We start from the raw sequence: 15,556 nt of genomic DNA on the forward strand, positions 1-15,556 counted from the left end.
CAAAAATATCTTTTCAAAATATCTTTTCTAACTTCCTAACTTCTTATCTTTTCAAAATTTGTTTCAACTAACTAACTAACTTTTTGTTTGTTTCTTAACTTTTTCAAAACTACCTAACTAACTCTCTCTCTCTAATTTTCGAAAATATCTCCCCCTTTTTCAAAAATTTCTTTTTAATTAACTAATTATTTTTATTTTTATTTTTATTTCAAAAAAATTTTCGAAAAATACTAACAAATTTTCAAAAACCAATTTTCAAAAATCACTAACTCCTTTTCAAAATAATTTTCGAAAATTATACCTCCCCCATCCTATTCTATTTATTCATTCATATCCTAACATCTCATCTCACATCTCTTCCATCAGTACAGTTGCATTTCTTCCTTTACATCACATTCTTTGTCTCCCCCTCTTTTCTTCCACTCACAAAGGGATCCCTATACTGTGGTATAAAGGATCTCTATTATTATTATTATTTTTCTGTGCCTTCCTCTTTGTCATATGAGCAGGAGCAAGGATAAGAACATTCTTGTGGAAGCAGATCCAGAACCTGAAAGGACTCTGAAGAGAAAATTAAGAGAAGCTAAAATACAACAATCCAGAGATAACCTTTCAGAAATTTTCGAACAGGCAGAGGAGATGGCAGCCGAAAATAATAATAATGTAAGGAAGATGCTTGGTGACTTTACTGCACCTAATTCCAATTTACATGGAAGAAGCACCTCCATTCCTGCCATTGGAGCAAACAACTTTGAGCTGAAACCTCAATTAGTTTCTCTAATGCAGCAGAACTGCAAGTTTCATGGACTTCCATCTGAAGATCCTTTTCAGTTCTTAACTGAATTCTTGCAGATATGTGATACTGTTAAGACTAATGGAGTAGATCCTGAAGTCTACAGGCTCATGCTTTTCCCTTTTGCTGTAAGAGACAGAGCTAGATTATGGTTGGATTCTCAACCCAAAGACAGCTTGAACTTTTGGGATAAGCTGGTCACGGCTTTCTTAGCCAAGTACTTTCCTCCTCAAAAGCTGAGCAAGCTTAGAGCTGATGTTCAAACCTTCAGACAGAAAGAAGGTGAATCTCTCTATGAAGCTTGGGAAAGATACAAACAGTTGACCAAAAAGTGTCCTTCTGACATGCTTTCAGAATGGACCATCCTGGATATATTCTATGATGGTCTGTCTGAGTTATCTAAGATGTCATTGGACACTTCTGCAGGTGGATCCATTCACCTAAAGAAAACGCCTGCAGAAGCTCAAGAACTCATTGACATGGTTGCTAATAACCAGTTCATGTACACTTCTGAAAGGAATCCTGTGAATAATGGGACGCCTATGAAGAAGGGAGTTCTTGAGATTGATACTCTGAATGCCATATTGGCTCAGAATAAAATATTGACTCAGCAAGTCAATATGATCTCTCAGAGTCTGCATGGAATGCAAGCTGCATCCAACAGTACTCAAGAGGCTTCTCCTGAAGAAGAAGCCTATGATCCTGAGAACCCTGCAATAGCAGAGGTGAATTACTTAGGTGAACCTTATGGAAACACCTATAACTCAACATGGAGAAATCATCCAAATTTCTCATGGAAGGATCAAAAGCCTCAACAAGGCTTTAATAATGGTGGAAGAAATAGGTTTAGCAATAGCAAGCCTTTTCCATCATCAACTCAGCAACAGACAGAGAACTCTGAACAAAATGCTTCTAATTTAGCAAATCTAGTCTCTGATCTATCTAAGGCCACTGTAAGTTTCATGAATGAAACAAGGTCTTCCATTAGAAATCTGGAAGAACAAGTGGGCCAGCTGAGTAAAAGGATCACTGAAATCCCTCCTAGTACTCTCCCAAGCAATACAGAAGAGAACCCAAAAGGAGAGTGCAAGGCCATTGACATAAGCGCCATGGCCGAACCTGTGAGGAGAGGAGAGGACGTGAATCCCAAGGAGGAAGACCTCCTGGGATGTCCAGTGATCAATAAGGAGCTTCCCTCTGAGGAACCAAAGGACTCTGAGGCTCATCTAGAGACCATAGAGATTCCATTGAACCTCCTTATGCCCTTCATGAGCTCTGATGAGTATTCCTCTTCTGAAGAGAATGAGGATGTTACTGAAGAGCAAACTGCCAAGTTTCTTGGTGCAATCATGAAGCTGAATGCCAAACTATTCGGCATTGATACTTGGGAAGTTGAACCTCCCTTGTTCATCAATGAACTAAGTGATCTGGATCAACTGACATTGCCTCAGAAGAGACAGGATCCTGGAAAGTTCATAATACCTTGTACTATAGGCACCATGATCTTTAAGGCTCTGTGTGACCTTGGTTCAGGAATAAACCTCATGCCCCTCTCTGTAATAGAGAAACTGGGAATCTATGGGGTGCAAGCTGCTAAAATCTCACTAGAGATGGCAGACAGCTCAAGAAAATAGGCTTATGGACAAGTAGAAGATGTATTAGTAAAGGTTGAGGGCCTTTACATACCTACTGATTTCATAGTCCTGGATACTGGAAAGGAAGAGGATGAATCCATCATCCTAGGAAGACCTTTCCTGGCCACAGCAAGAGCTGTGATTGATGTTGACAGAGGTGAAATATTCCTTCAATGGAATGAGAACTCCCTTGTGTTTAAAACTCAAGGATCTCCCTCTGCAACCATGGGGAAGAAGCAGAAAAAGCTTCTCTCCAAGCAGAGTCAACTAGAGCCCCCACAGTCAAACTCTAAGTTTGGTGTTGGGAGGCCACAACCAAACTCTAAGTTTGGTGTTGAACTCCCATATCCAAACTCTAAGTTTGGTGTTGGAGAGTCTCAACAAAGCTCTGCACATCTGTGAGGCTCCATGAGAGCCCACTGTCAAGCTATTGACATTAAAGAAGCGCTTGTTGGGAGGCAACCCAATGTTTATCTAATTCTTATTTTTATTGTTTTTCATGTTTTCTTAGGTTCATGATCATGTGGAGTCACAAAATAAACAAAAAATTCAAAAACGGAATCAAAAACAGCAGAAGAAAAATCACACCCTGGAGGAGCATCTATCTGGCGTTCAAACGCCAGAACAGAGCATAGTTCTGGCGCTGAACGCCCAGAATGGGAGCATCCTGGCGCTGAACGCCCAGAACAAGCATGGTTCTGGCGTTCAACGCCAGAAATGGCACACAGATGGCTGTTGAACGCCCAAAATGGCCACCAACCTGGCGCTGAACGCCCAGAGTTGGGTACAAAGGCATTTTTACATGCCTAATGGTGCAGGGATGTAAATGCCTTGACACCTCAGGATCTGTGGACCCCACAGGATCCACTCAGGATCTGTGGACCCCACAGGATCCCCACCTACCTCCACTCACTTCTTCTCACTACTCTCTTTCACACAACCCCATAAACACTCTTCCCTAAAAAAAACCCCTCACCAATCACCTCCATCCCTCTTTCCCACTAAACCTTCACCACTCACATCCACCCACTCTTCCCAATAAACCTACCTCATAAACTCCACCTACCTTCAAAATTCAAAACCAATTTCCCACCCAAACCCACCCATATGGCCGAACCAATACCCCCCTCCCTTCCCTATATAAAGACCTCCATTCTTCATCAAATTCACACAACACACCCCTCTACACTCTCCTTAGCCGAAACCACATCTCCCTCTCCCTCTCCATATTTCTTCTTCTTCTTCTTCTATTCTTTTGTTTATTGCTCGAGGGCGAGCAATATTCTAAGTTTGGTGTGGTAAAAGCATAGCTTTTTTGTTTTTCCATTACCATTGATGGCATCTATGACCGGAGAATCCTCTAGAAGAGGGAAAGGGAAGACAAGAGCTTCCACATCCGAGTCATGGGAGATGGAAAGGTTCATCTCCAAAGCCCATCAAGACCACTTCTATGATGTTGTGGCCAAGAAGAAGGTGATCCCTGAGGTCCCTTTTAAACTCAAAAGAAATGAGTATCCGGAGATCCGACATGAAATTCAAAGAAGAGGTTGGGAAGTTCTAATAAATCCCATCCAACAAGTCGGCATCCTAATGGTTCAAGAGTTCTATGCCAATGCATGGATCACCAAGAACCATGATCAAAGTAAGAACCCGGATCCAAAGAACTATGTTACAATGGTTCGGGGGAAATACTTAGATTTTAGTCCGGAAAATGTGAGGTTGGCGTTCAACTTGCCATAGATGGAAGAGAACGCACGCCCCTACACAAGGAGAGTCAACTTTGATCAAAGGTTGGACCAAGTCCTTATGGACATATGTGTAGAAGGAGCTCAATGGAAGATTGACTCCAAAGGCAAGCCCGTTCAACTAAGAAGATTGGACCTCAAGCCTATAGCTAGAGGATGGTTGGAGTTTATCCAATGCTCAGTCATTCCCACTAGCAACCGGTCTGAAGTTACTATAGACCGGGCCATCATGATCCACAGCATCATGATTGGAGAAGAGGTGGAAGTTCATGAGATTATACCTCAAGAACTCTACAAGGTGGCTGACAAGTCCTCCACCATGGCAAGGTTAGCCTTTCCTCACCTCATTTGCCACCTATGCAATTCAGCTGGGATTGACATAGAGGGAGATATCCTCATTAAAGAGGAAAAGCCCATCACTAAGAAAAAGATGGAGCAAGCAAGAGAGCCCAATCATGGAGCTCAAGAGGCGCAAGAAGCTCATCACCATGAGATTCCGGAAATGCCTCAAATGCACTTTCCTCCACAAAACTATTGGGAGCACATCAACACCTCCCTAGAAGAATTGAGTTCCAATATGGGACAACTAAGGGTGGAACATCAAGAGCACTCCATCATGCTGCATGAAATAAGAGAAGATCAAAAGGCAATGAGGGAGGAGCAACAAAGACAAGGAAGAGACATAGAAGAGCTCAAGGACATCATTGGTTCCTCAAGAAGGAAACGCCACCATCACTAAGGTGGATCCATTCCTTGTTCTTTCTTCTGTTTTTCGTTTTCTATGTTATGTACTTATCTATGTTTGTGTCTTCATTACATGATCATTAGTAATAGTAACTTTGTCTTAAAGATATGAATGTCCTATGAATCCATCACCTCTCTTAAAAGAAAAATGTTTTAATTCAAAAGAACAAGAAGTACATGAGTTTCGAATTTATCCTTGAACTTAGCTTAATTATATTGATGTGGTGACAATGCTTCTTGTTTTCTGAATGTATGCTTGAACAGTGCATATGTCTTTTGAAGTTGTTGTTTAAGAATGTTAAATATGTTGGCTCTTGAAAGAATGATGACTAGGAGACATGTTATTTGATAATCTGTAAAATCATAAAAATGATTCTTGAAGCAAGAAAAAGCAGCAAAGAACAAAGCTTGCAAAAAAAAAAATTCATAAGTTTTAGGGATCTAGTTACTTTTAGGGATGTTTTCATAAGTTTTTATGTTAAATTCACATTTCTGGACTTTACTATGAGTTTGTGTGTTTTTCTGTGATTTCAGGTATTTTCTGGCTGAAATTGAGGGACTTGAGCAGAAATCAGATTCAGAGGTTGAAAAAGGACTGCTGATGCTGTTGGATTCTGACCTCCCTGCACTCAAAGTGGATTTTCTGGAGCTACAGAACTCGAAATGGCGCGCTTCCAATTGCGTTGGAACGTAGACATCCAGGGCTTTCCAGAAATATATAATAGTCCATACTTTGGCCAAGAATTGACGACGTAAACTGGCGTTCAACGCCAGCCTTCTGCCCAAATCTGGCGTCAAGCGCCAGAAAAGGATCCAAAACCAGAGTTGAACGCCCAAACTGGCACAGAAACTGGCGTTCAACTCCACAAATGGCCTCTGCACGTGCTACACTTAAGCTCAGCCCAAACACACACCAAGTGGGCCCCGGAACTGGATTTATGCATCAATTACTTACTCATGTAAACCCTAGTGACTAGTTTATTATAAATAGGACCTCTTACTATTGTATTAAGCATCTTTTGATCATCTTAGGGTCTTAGGATCATCTTTGAATGCATTGTTCATAGACCAGAGGGGCTGGCCATCTCGGCCATGCCTGGACCTTCACTTATGTATTTTCAAACGGTAGAGTTTCTACACTCCATAGATTAAGGTGTGGAGCTCTGCTGTTCCTCAAAGATTAATGCAAAGTACTACTGTTTTCTATTCAATTCTTCTTATTTCTCTTCTTATCTATGTTTGTGTCTTCATTACATGATCATTAGTAGTAGTAACTTTGTCTTAAAGATATGAATGTCCTATGAATCCATCACCTCTCTTAAAAGAAAAATGCTTTAATTCAAAAGAACAAGAAGTACATGAGTTTCGAATTTATCCTTGAACTTAGCTTTATTATATTGATGTGGTGACAATGCTTCTTGTTTTCTGAATGTATGCTTGAATAGTGCATATGTCTTTTGAAGTTGTTGTTTAAGAATGTTAAATATGTTGGCTCTTGAAAGAATGATGACTAGGAGACATGTTATTTGATAATCTGAAAAATCATAAAAATGATTCTTGAAGCAAGAAAAAGCAGCAAAGAACAAAGCTTGCAAAAAAAAAAAAAAGGGGCAAAAAAAAAATAGAAAAAAAAATAGAAAGGAAAAGAAAAAGCAAGCAGAAAAAGCCAATAACCCTTAAAACCAAAAGGCAAGGGCAAATAAAAAGGATCCCAAGGCTTTGAGCATCAGTGGATAGGAGGGCCTAAAGGAATGAAATCCTGGTCTAAGCGGCTAAACCAAGCTGTCCCTAACCATGTGCTTGTGGCGTGTAGGTGTCAAGTGAAAACTTGAGACTGAGCGGTTAAAGTCAAGGTCCAAAGCAAAAGAAGAGTGTGCTTAAGAACCCTGGACACCTCTAATTGGGGACTTTAGCAAAGCTGAGTCACAATCTGAAAAGGTTCACCCAATTATGTGTCTGTGGCATTTATGTATCCGGTGGTAATACTGGAAAACAAAGTGCTTAGGGCCACGGCCAAGACTCATAAAGAAGATGTGTTCAAGAATCATCATACTAAACTAGGAGAGTCAATAACACTATTCGAAATCTGAAGCTCCTATAGATGGCAATCATTCTAAACCTCAATGAATAAAGTGAGATGCCAAAACTATTCAAGAGGCAAAAAGCTATAAGTCCCGCTCATATGATTGCAGCTATGTTTCATTGATTGTTTGGAATTTATAGTATATTCTCTTCTTTTTATCCTATTTGATTTTTAGTTGCTTGGGGACAAGCAACAATTTAAGTTTGGTGTTGTGATGAGCGGATAATTTATACGCTTTTTGGCATTGTTTTTAGTATGTTTTTAGTAGGATCTAGTTACTTTTAGGGATGTTTTCATAAGTTTTTATGTTAAATTCACATTTCTGGACTTTACTATGAGTTTGTGTGTTTTTCTGTGATTTCAGGTATTTTCTGGCTGAAATTGAGGGACTTGAGCAGAAATCAGATTCAGAGGTTGAAAAAGGACTGCTGATGCTGTTGGATTCTGACCTCCCTGCACTCAAAGTGGATTTTCTGGAGCTACAGAACTCGAAATGGCGCGCTTCTAATTGCGTTGGAAAGTAGACATCCAGGGCTTTCCAGCAATATATAATAGTCCATACTTTGGCCAAGAATTGACGACGTAAACTGGCGTTCAACGCCAGCCTTCTGCCCAAATCTGGCGTCCAGCGCCAGAAAAGGATCCAAAACCAGAGTTGAACGCCCAAACTGGCACAGAAACTGGCGTTCAACTCCACAAATGGCCTCTGCACGTGCTACACTTAAGCTCAGCCCAAACACACACCAAGTGGGCCCCGGAAGTGGATTTATGCATCAATTACTTACTCATGTAAACCCTAGTGACTAGTTTATTATAAATAGGACCTCTTACTATTGTATTAAGCATCTTTTGATCATCTTAGGGTCTTAGGATCATCTTTGAACGCATTGTTCATAGACCAGAGGGGCTGGCCATCTCGGCCATGCCTGGACCTTCACTTATGTATTTTCAAACGGTAGAGTTTCTACACTCCATAGATTAAGGTGTGGAGCTCTGCTGTTCCTCAAAGATTAATGCAAAGTACTACTGTTTTCTATTCAATTCGTCTTATTTCTCTTCTAAGATATCTATTCGCACCCAAGAACGTGATGAAGGTGATGATTATGTGTGACGCTCATCATCCTTCTCCCTTATGAACGCGTGCCTGACAAACACTTCCGTTCTACATGAATTAAGCTAGAATGAATATCTCTTAGATCTCCTAACCAGAATCTTCATGGCGTAAGCTAGAATGATGGCGGCATTCAAGAGAATCCAGAAGGTCTAAACCTTGTCTGTGGTATTCCGAGTAGGATTCAATGATTGAATGACTGTGACGAGCTCCTAACTCGCGATTGCAGGGCGTTAGTGACAGACGCAAAAGGATAGTAAATCCTATTCCAGCATGATCGAGAACCGACAGATGAATAGCCGTGCCGTGACAGGGTGCGTGAGCATATTATTCACTGAGAGGATAAGATGAAGCCATTGACAAGGGTGATGCCTCCAGACGATTAGCCGTGCCGTGACAGGGCATTGGATCATTTTCCCGTGAGATGACCGAAAGTAGCCATTGACAGTGGTGATGTATCACATAAAGCCAGCCATGGAAAGGAGTGAGACTGATTGGATGAAGATAGCAGGAAAGCAGAGGTTCAGAGGAACGAAAAGCATCTCCATTCGGTTATCTGAAATTCCTGCCAATGAATCTACATAAGTATCTCTATCCCTCTTTTATTAATTAATATTCGAAAACACCATTATCACTTTATATCTGCCTGACTGAGATTTACAAGGTGACCATAGCTTGCTTCATACCAACAATCTCCGTGGGATTCGACCCTTACTCACGTAAGGTATTACTTGGACGACCCAGTGCACTTGCTGGTTAGTTGTATCGAAGTTGTGACAAATTATGAATGTGTAATCACGATTACGCGTACCAAGTTGCTCACGTGCCAGGAATAGTTTGAGCCTGGACATCACAATTTCGTGCACCAGCGATCCTTTGGTGAATTGGCACGCAAGAATTTATTGTCGGTAAGGAATTTCACAAAATATCTACGTTGCAGGTATAGCCCCAAACCAACAAACAATTCTCGCATCAAATTAAGATATGGGTTGGTGTCACAAATAACGAACCCCAATGAAAATTAACCAGAGTATTTAGACTCCGGGTCGTCTCCCTAGGAAACAATGAAGTGCATGCGTATTGGCTATGATGGGGTAAAAGAGGGTTTTATTTATGAAATGGTAAGAAAGTAAACTGAGTGAATAAGTAAAGAAAGCAAAATAAAGAACTCTTGGCTAAGACTTGGGTACTTGAGATCACAATCCTAGTCAACAAATCAATTATTGACAATTATGAGAGGCCAACCTATTAAGTCTACTTCTCGAAGTCTTAAGTACATAACATTTACTCCTAGACTTGAAGTATGTCAAATAGGCTTGATCACATTCACCCTTAAGTCCTAACCTACCTACTAGTTGACTTAGTAGTGGGTTAGCATCAATGGGCTTCAAATTGATCACCGAGGGTTCTCAAATCACCAAATCCATTATGTCCAAAGACTCAAGATCACTCAAGCCCCTTGGCTTAAGCCAAGAGTTGACAAAACTACTCAAAAACTAAGGAGAATAGGTTGGCCTCTCATAATTGTCAATAATTGATTTGTTGACTAGGATGGTGATCTCAAGTGCCCAAGTCTTAGCCAAGAGTTCTTTATTTTGCTTTCTTTACTTATTCACTCAGTTTACTTTCTTACCATCTCATAAACAAAACCCCCTTTTACCCCATCATAGCGAATACACATGCACTTCATTGTTTCCTAGGGAGACGACTCGGAGTCTAAATACTCTGGTTAATTTTCATTGGGGTTCGTTATTTGTGACACAAACCCATATCTTAATTTAATGCGAGAATTGTTTGTTGGTTTGGGGCTATATCTGCAACGTAGATATTTTGTGAAATTTCTTACCGACAATAAATTCTTGCGTGTCAAATTAATGGTGCCGTTGCCGGAGATCACAATGGTGCTATGTTATTGGCTATTGTATATATTGTGAATAGCTTGAACTTTGGTTTGTTTGCCAGTTTTTACTAGTTAGGATTTTATCTTCTTTGTTTCTTGTTGCTCTTTGTTTTTATTTTCTCTTTCATTATGAATTCTCATCCTTTTGGCTATGAGTGTAGTTCAGACTATGTTGTAGGAAATGGAAGCTCCAATGAGGATATGCATCAAGGATTTGGGAATCAAGGATGGGAGGAACCTCAAGCTTATGAACAACCTTCATGGCAACAACCTCCTACGAACTCCTATGGGCATAATCCTGATCCTAACGTATATCACTCCAATGTGTGTGATGACCCTTATTGTGGTTGTCAACCACAATCATCATATGCATGTGACCCCATTCCTCAATATAGCCACACACCATACTTACAAGCCTCACACCATCATTCAACTCTACGTGACCATAACTCATACACACCATATCAACCACCATTCGAATCACATATAGAACAACCACCATCCCAATACCGATATTTCCAAGAACCACAAATTCCACATACACCACCTCAAGAACTCCACCAATACGAACCACCTTCCGATTACAACAATCTTCCCTTAGCCAATGAATTCTTTTTTCCACCACCACCTCCTGACGAAGCCTTCATATTAGAACTAAGAGACCTTGAATCTCGCATCTTAAGGCGGCAAGAGGAGGATAAAACTAAGTTTAAGGAGCTAAAAGCAAAGATAGCTAGCATGGTAGAAGCCATGAATCACCTAACATCCCACCTAAGTTCATGCACCATAAGTACCCCATTGTTGAATGTGGAGGAACGATCAAGGAGCTTAGTGAGGATATAAACTTGAAGCTCCATGGTGATGAAGGATAATTGAAGCAAGAAGGACAATAAGGGGAGAAGATAGAGATTAGCGAACAAAAGGAAGCAGTGGATGGATGTTTAGGATACGTTGAGCACATAAAGGAATCTCAACTTGAAGAACCCTCTTCTAAGAAGTTTGGAGGGGATGTTGAAGAGAAGAGTAATGTTGCAGGTGTAAACAGAGAGTTGAAGGAAATTGATCAAGAAGTGGATTCCATCACTAGTGATTTTTTGCCCGTGTTGATCAGTCCCCTTGACGATCTTGTTGAACCTTCCCCCAGTGGATTAGAAAGCAAGGTTGAGGAAGACGTGAAACCTCCAAGACCTACTGAGGGTGAAGAACTGGGAGAAGTATTCCAAGCAACAAGCGCTCCTATCTATGATGATTCTGAATCAACATATGATCCTTTCGAGTTTGAAGAGACCTTCCTCAAATTGCCTAGACTTGATGATGAGGTAGATTTCACTATACCTCCTATCTATTATGAGAGTGATGGGGAAGAAATAGAAAAAATTGGTGAAGAAGAATGTGAACTTGAGGAAGCTTGGCATGAGGAGGAACTTGAAGAACCTTGCCAAGTGGTGGAAACCTCTAGAAGAGGATGGATGGGAGTAGAGCATACTTTATCAAGATCTTTGGGAACTCCTCCACCTAGTTCATCATCCAATCCTCCGCTTGAGTGGGTAAAACTTCTAACTCTCAGCTTTATTATCCCACTTGAGTATGGTTTGCTTGAAACGGATGGCCAACTTAGGGTGCTTTGTGGAATTAAGCGAAAGAGGAGGATGTTTAGTGGTTGGCGTTCTAAATCTAGGCTCATTATGGTGGGAAGCTCGAATTTGAAGAGCATAGATTGGTGTAATGCTCAATTAAATGGGTCTAGGAGAGTAGTTTGGTGTTTCCATGAGAATTCTGCTTTCTCGCCGCCCGGACAAAGTCAAGGCAATCAACTGGAAGATGGGTGCGAGGACAAGATATGGGATCCTGGATTATCCTATGATAGTCAATTTCGGGAGCTCACGTCTTAGAGAGGACCTCACCAAAGCTTAATGAAGAAGGTTGGAACTTCTGACAACCGATTGAAGGACAAGCACTCTTGGAGGTTCAAGGATGGATATAAGCACAAGCCACCTTGACAAGAAGCCTCCCAATGTCCAACTTAAGGACTTAAACTAAAAGTGCTTGGTAGGAGACTGATAAACCCATATTTTATGATATATTTTGTGCTCAATTTAAGTGATTTATTCAATCCTTCACTCACTTATTCATGTTAATTGCATGGTTTTACTTTCCCTTCCTTATTATGTGATGTATGCGAAAACATGTTTCCTATGCTTTAAAAATAATTATTTTAATTACCCTTTTATTACCATTCGATGCCGTGATTTGTGTGTTGAGGAGTTTCAGATCTTCTAAGGCAGGAATGACTTAAAGGATGGAAAGGAAACATACAAAAATGGAAGGAAAGAACAAAATGGAGTTTTTGAAGAAGTTGGCAGCCATGCGAACGCGTGGGCGACGCGGCCGCATGCCCAGCGCGAAGAGAGCGCGATGCGATCGCGTGAATGATGGGAACGCGTGACACGAGCAAAACGCAGATGACGCGGATGCATGACCAAAGCGAACGCGTGATAAGGAAAACTCCAGATGACGCGACCGCATGACCCACGCGGACGCGTGACAGAGGCTACGCACCAGAAATTACAGAAAATGCTCCCAGCGATTTCTGAAGCCCTTTTTGGCCTAGATCCAAGTCCAGAAAGCACAGATCAGAGGTTATGAAGTGGGGGAATGCATCCATTCAAAGGAGAGTCTCCAATTAGTTATTTTTGATGATTTAGATGTAGTTTTTAGAGAGAGGTTCTCTCCTCTCTCTTTTAGGATTTAGAATTAGGATTTCTTTTGCTTTCAGGATTATCTCTTTTCATCAGGTTCAATTTTCCTTTTAATTATTCTCTCAACTTAATTTATGAATTTTTCTATGTTACAGATAATTCTTTTGATTAATTTTATTTGAGGTATTTTAGTTTATGATTGCTCTCTTTTATTTACATTATTGTTAATTCCAATCCGAAGACATTCTTTTTATTCCAGCAGATTTACTTTTTCCCCTTTTGGTCTTGGTCAAGAAATCAGTAACTCAGGAGTTATCAAACTCAACGTGATTGATAATTGTCATCTTGTTAATTGAATTGAACTTCAATAATTCCAGTCTTTTCTTAGGGATTGACCAGAACCTGAAGTTCAGACTAATTAATCCACTTGATCTTCCTTTGCTTTAGTAAAGGCTAACTAAGTGGGATTAAGACTCAATTCTCATCACCATTGATAAGGATAACTAGGATAGGATTTCCAATTTCTCATACCTTACCAAAAGTTTATTTTACAGTTATTTATTTATTTTATTTGCCATTTAAATTACTCATTCCTTATTTTCAAAGACCCCAATTTACAATCTTCATAACCAATAATAAGAACATACTTCCCTGCAGTTCCTTGAGAAGACGACCCGAGGTTTAAATACTTCGGTTATCAATTTTAAAGGGGTTTGTTACCTGTGACAACCAAAACGTTTGTAAGAAAGGTTGATTGCTTGGTTTAGTAACTATACTTGCAACGAGGGTTTACTATAACTTCTAAACCATCAATCTTCCGTCTCTTCAGAGACACCCCACCATGGTAAACTCTTTCCATTCTCTTGTAGATATAATGAATGAATGATTTGAGTTCCATTGTATAGAGTTTCTTCACTTTGTAGTGTATTTACTTTGATTGCTAAGGTATCTGTACGTCCTATGCTTTAGTTAGGGATAATTCTTTGAATTTGAGTTTTTGCTTGAATTGCAAGTTTTCTCAACTTGTTTGAAAAATCCCCTATGTTTCAAAACGTGCTTAATTTTTCACCCTAGCTAGTTTTAGAGTTTTTGAGAAGGATGGAAAGTTATGAGGTCTTTTGATGCTCTTTGAAAAAAAAAAAAAAACCAAGCCATGCGCAAGCGCAAAGTACGCGCACGCGTAGGCTGCTCATTTCAACTATCTGGGCCAAGGACCAGAGAGTTGTGCCACTTCTGGGCCAACTTTGTGTCTCAACCCACGCGGACGCACGTGGTACGCGTCCGCGCCACTCCCTGTTCTTCGCTTACGCATTGGCATACTCCCTGTCCTTGAGGTAGATTCTAGCCCATCATCCATCATGAGAGTCTTGCAGATAAGAGTGATAACCTATAGAGAACCCAGCTTTGATGACAGAATACAGGAAGTGATCCTGATGAGATACTAAATGGCTTATGCTTTGAAGGCAAAGACTGGGAAAGAGACTCAGAAGGAAAACCAAGCTACTTAAAGAGAATGGATCTCATACCTGAAGCCAAAGGTTGGTACGAGATAGTGATGACTTGCATCATCTACCATTCTTTCTTGCATAAAGAAGACCATAAAAGAGCATAAATCTCATTTGATCAGTACAATTCATGCATTATTTGATGAATATTATGGTACACTACTTTGAGATGAGTTGTACTGAATTTCAGGTGAAAAAGGTATCTAAAATGGGTAGAAGACAAACAAGAAGTTGGGCGTGTAAAACTGGCGTGCCACTTGGGAGCAAACGCCACAAAAATGCACTGGCGTGGCACGCCAGGAGCTGGGCGTGGCACGCCAGTACTATAGTCCAAAGAAGAATTCCAAGCATGCATGTGGGTGTGGCACGCTAATAGAAAATTCCAGAGAGCTACAATGGAGGACACAAAAGGGGCGTGGCACGCCAGGTTGGGCGTGGCACGCCTGACCCATCAACTACCATGAGCGTGCCACTTGAGCAAAGGGGCGTGGCACGCCAACTCACCATTCCAAGAAGAACCTCCACTATGGCGTGCCACTTGGTATCGAAGGCGTGGCACGCCAGCTCCAAGAAGTCACTTGGGCGTGCCACTTGAGAACCGAGGCGTGGCACGCTAAGCTTGAAGAGTTCACAAATCCATGGGCGTGTCACTTGAACAGCATGGCGTGGCACGCTGGTATAATAATCCAGAGAAGGAGCTGAAGGCAATTGAAGACTGAGCGTGGCACGCCAACCTCTCAACCTCAGTTAGGCATGCCACTTGAGCAACCAGGCGTGGCACGCCAATGCATAAAGATAACAAAAGCAAGGACTGGGCGTGCCACTTGGTATCGAAGGCGTGGCACGCCAACCGAAGCATGTCACTATGGCGTGCCACTTGAAGGCTGAGGCACGACACGCCAACTACTGGAACCAAGACAAGATCATAGGCGTGGCACGCCAGCCTTTAGACGTGGCATGCTGGTATAAGTTTCCAAAGAGGATGAAGGAGGCCAATTACATGGGGCGTGCCACTTGGTATCGAAGGCGTGGCACGCCACTCACCATTCTTCACTTAGGCGTGCCACTTGAGCAACCAGGCGTGGCACGCCAGTGTCATTCAGAGAGCAAAGAAGCATTGGGGCGTGCCACTTGAGTTCGTGGCGTGGCACTCTAAACAGAGGAACCACTCACTCACAAAAGGGGCGTGGCACGCCAGACCCTGGGCGTGCCACGCTAGTGCAACTTTCCAGAGAAGCTTAGCTAAGCATAGAGCAAGGGCGTGGCACGCCAGACCCTGGGCGTGGCACGCCAGTTCAAGTTTCCAGAGGCAAAGAAAAGTGGAAAAAGGCAAAGGGCGTGC

General features: G+C 41.4%; 1 non-coding gene across 1 annotated transcript; it reads right to left on the reverse strand.

Annotated features, from left to right (window-relative positions):
- Positions 1-1,035: 1,035 nt before the first annotated feature.
- LOC112753424 (small nucleolar RNA R71) lies at positions 1,036-1,143 on the reverse strand. The gene has a single exon (XR_003177812.1). It is a non-coding gene; the product is annotated as a small nucleolar RNA R71 (small nucleolar RNA).
- Positions 1,144-15,556: the final 14,413 nt, after the last annotated feature.

Source organism: Arachis hypogaea, chromosome 15 (assembly GCF_003086295.3).
Source record: "Arachis hypogaea cultivar Tifrunner chromosome 15, arahy.Tifrunner.gnm2.J5K5, whole genome shotgun sequence".
NCBI classification, from domain to species: Eukaryota; Viridiplantae; Streptophyta; class Magnoliopsida; order Fabales; family Fabaceae; genus Arachis; species Arachis hypogaea.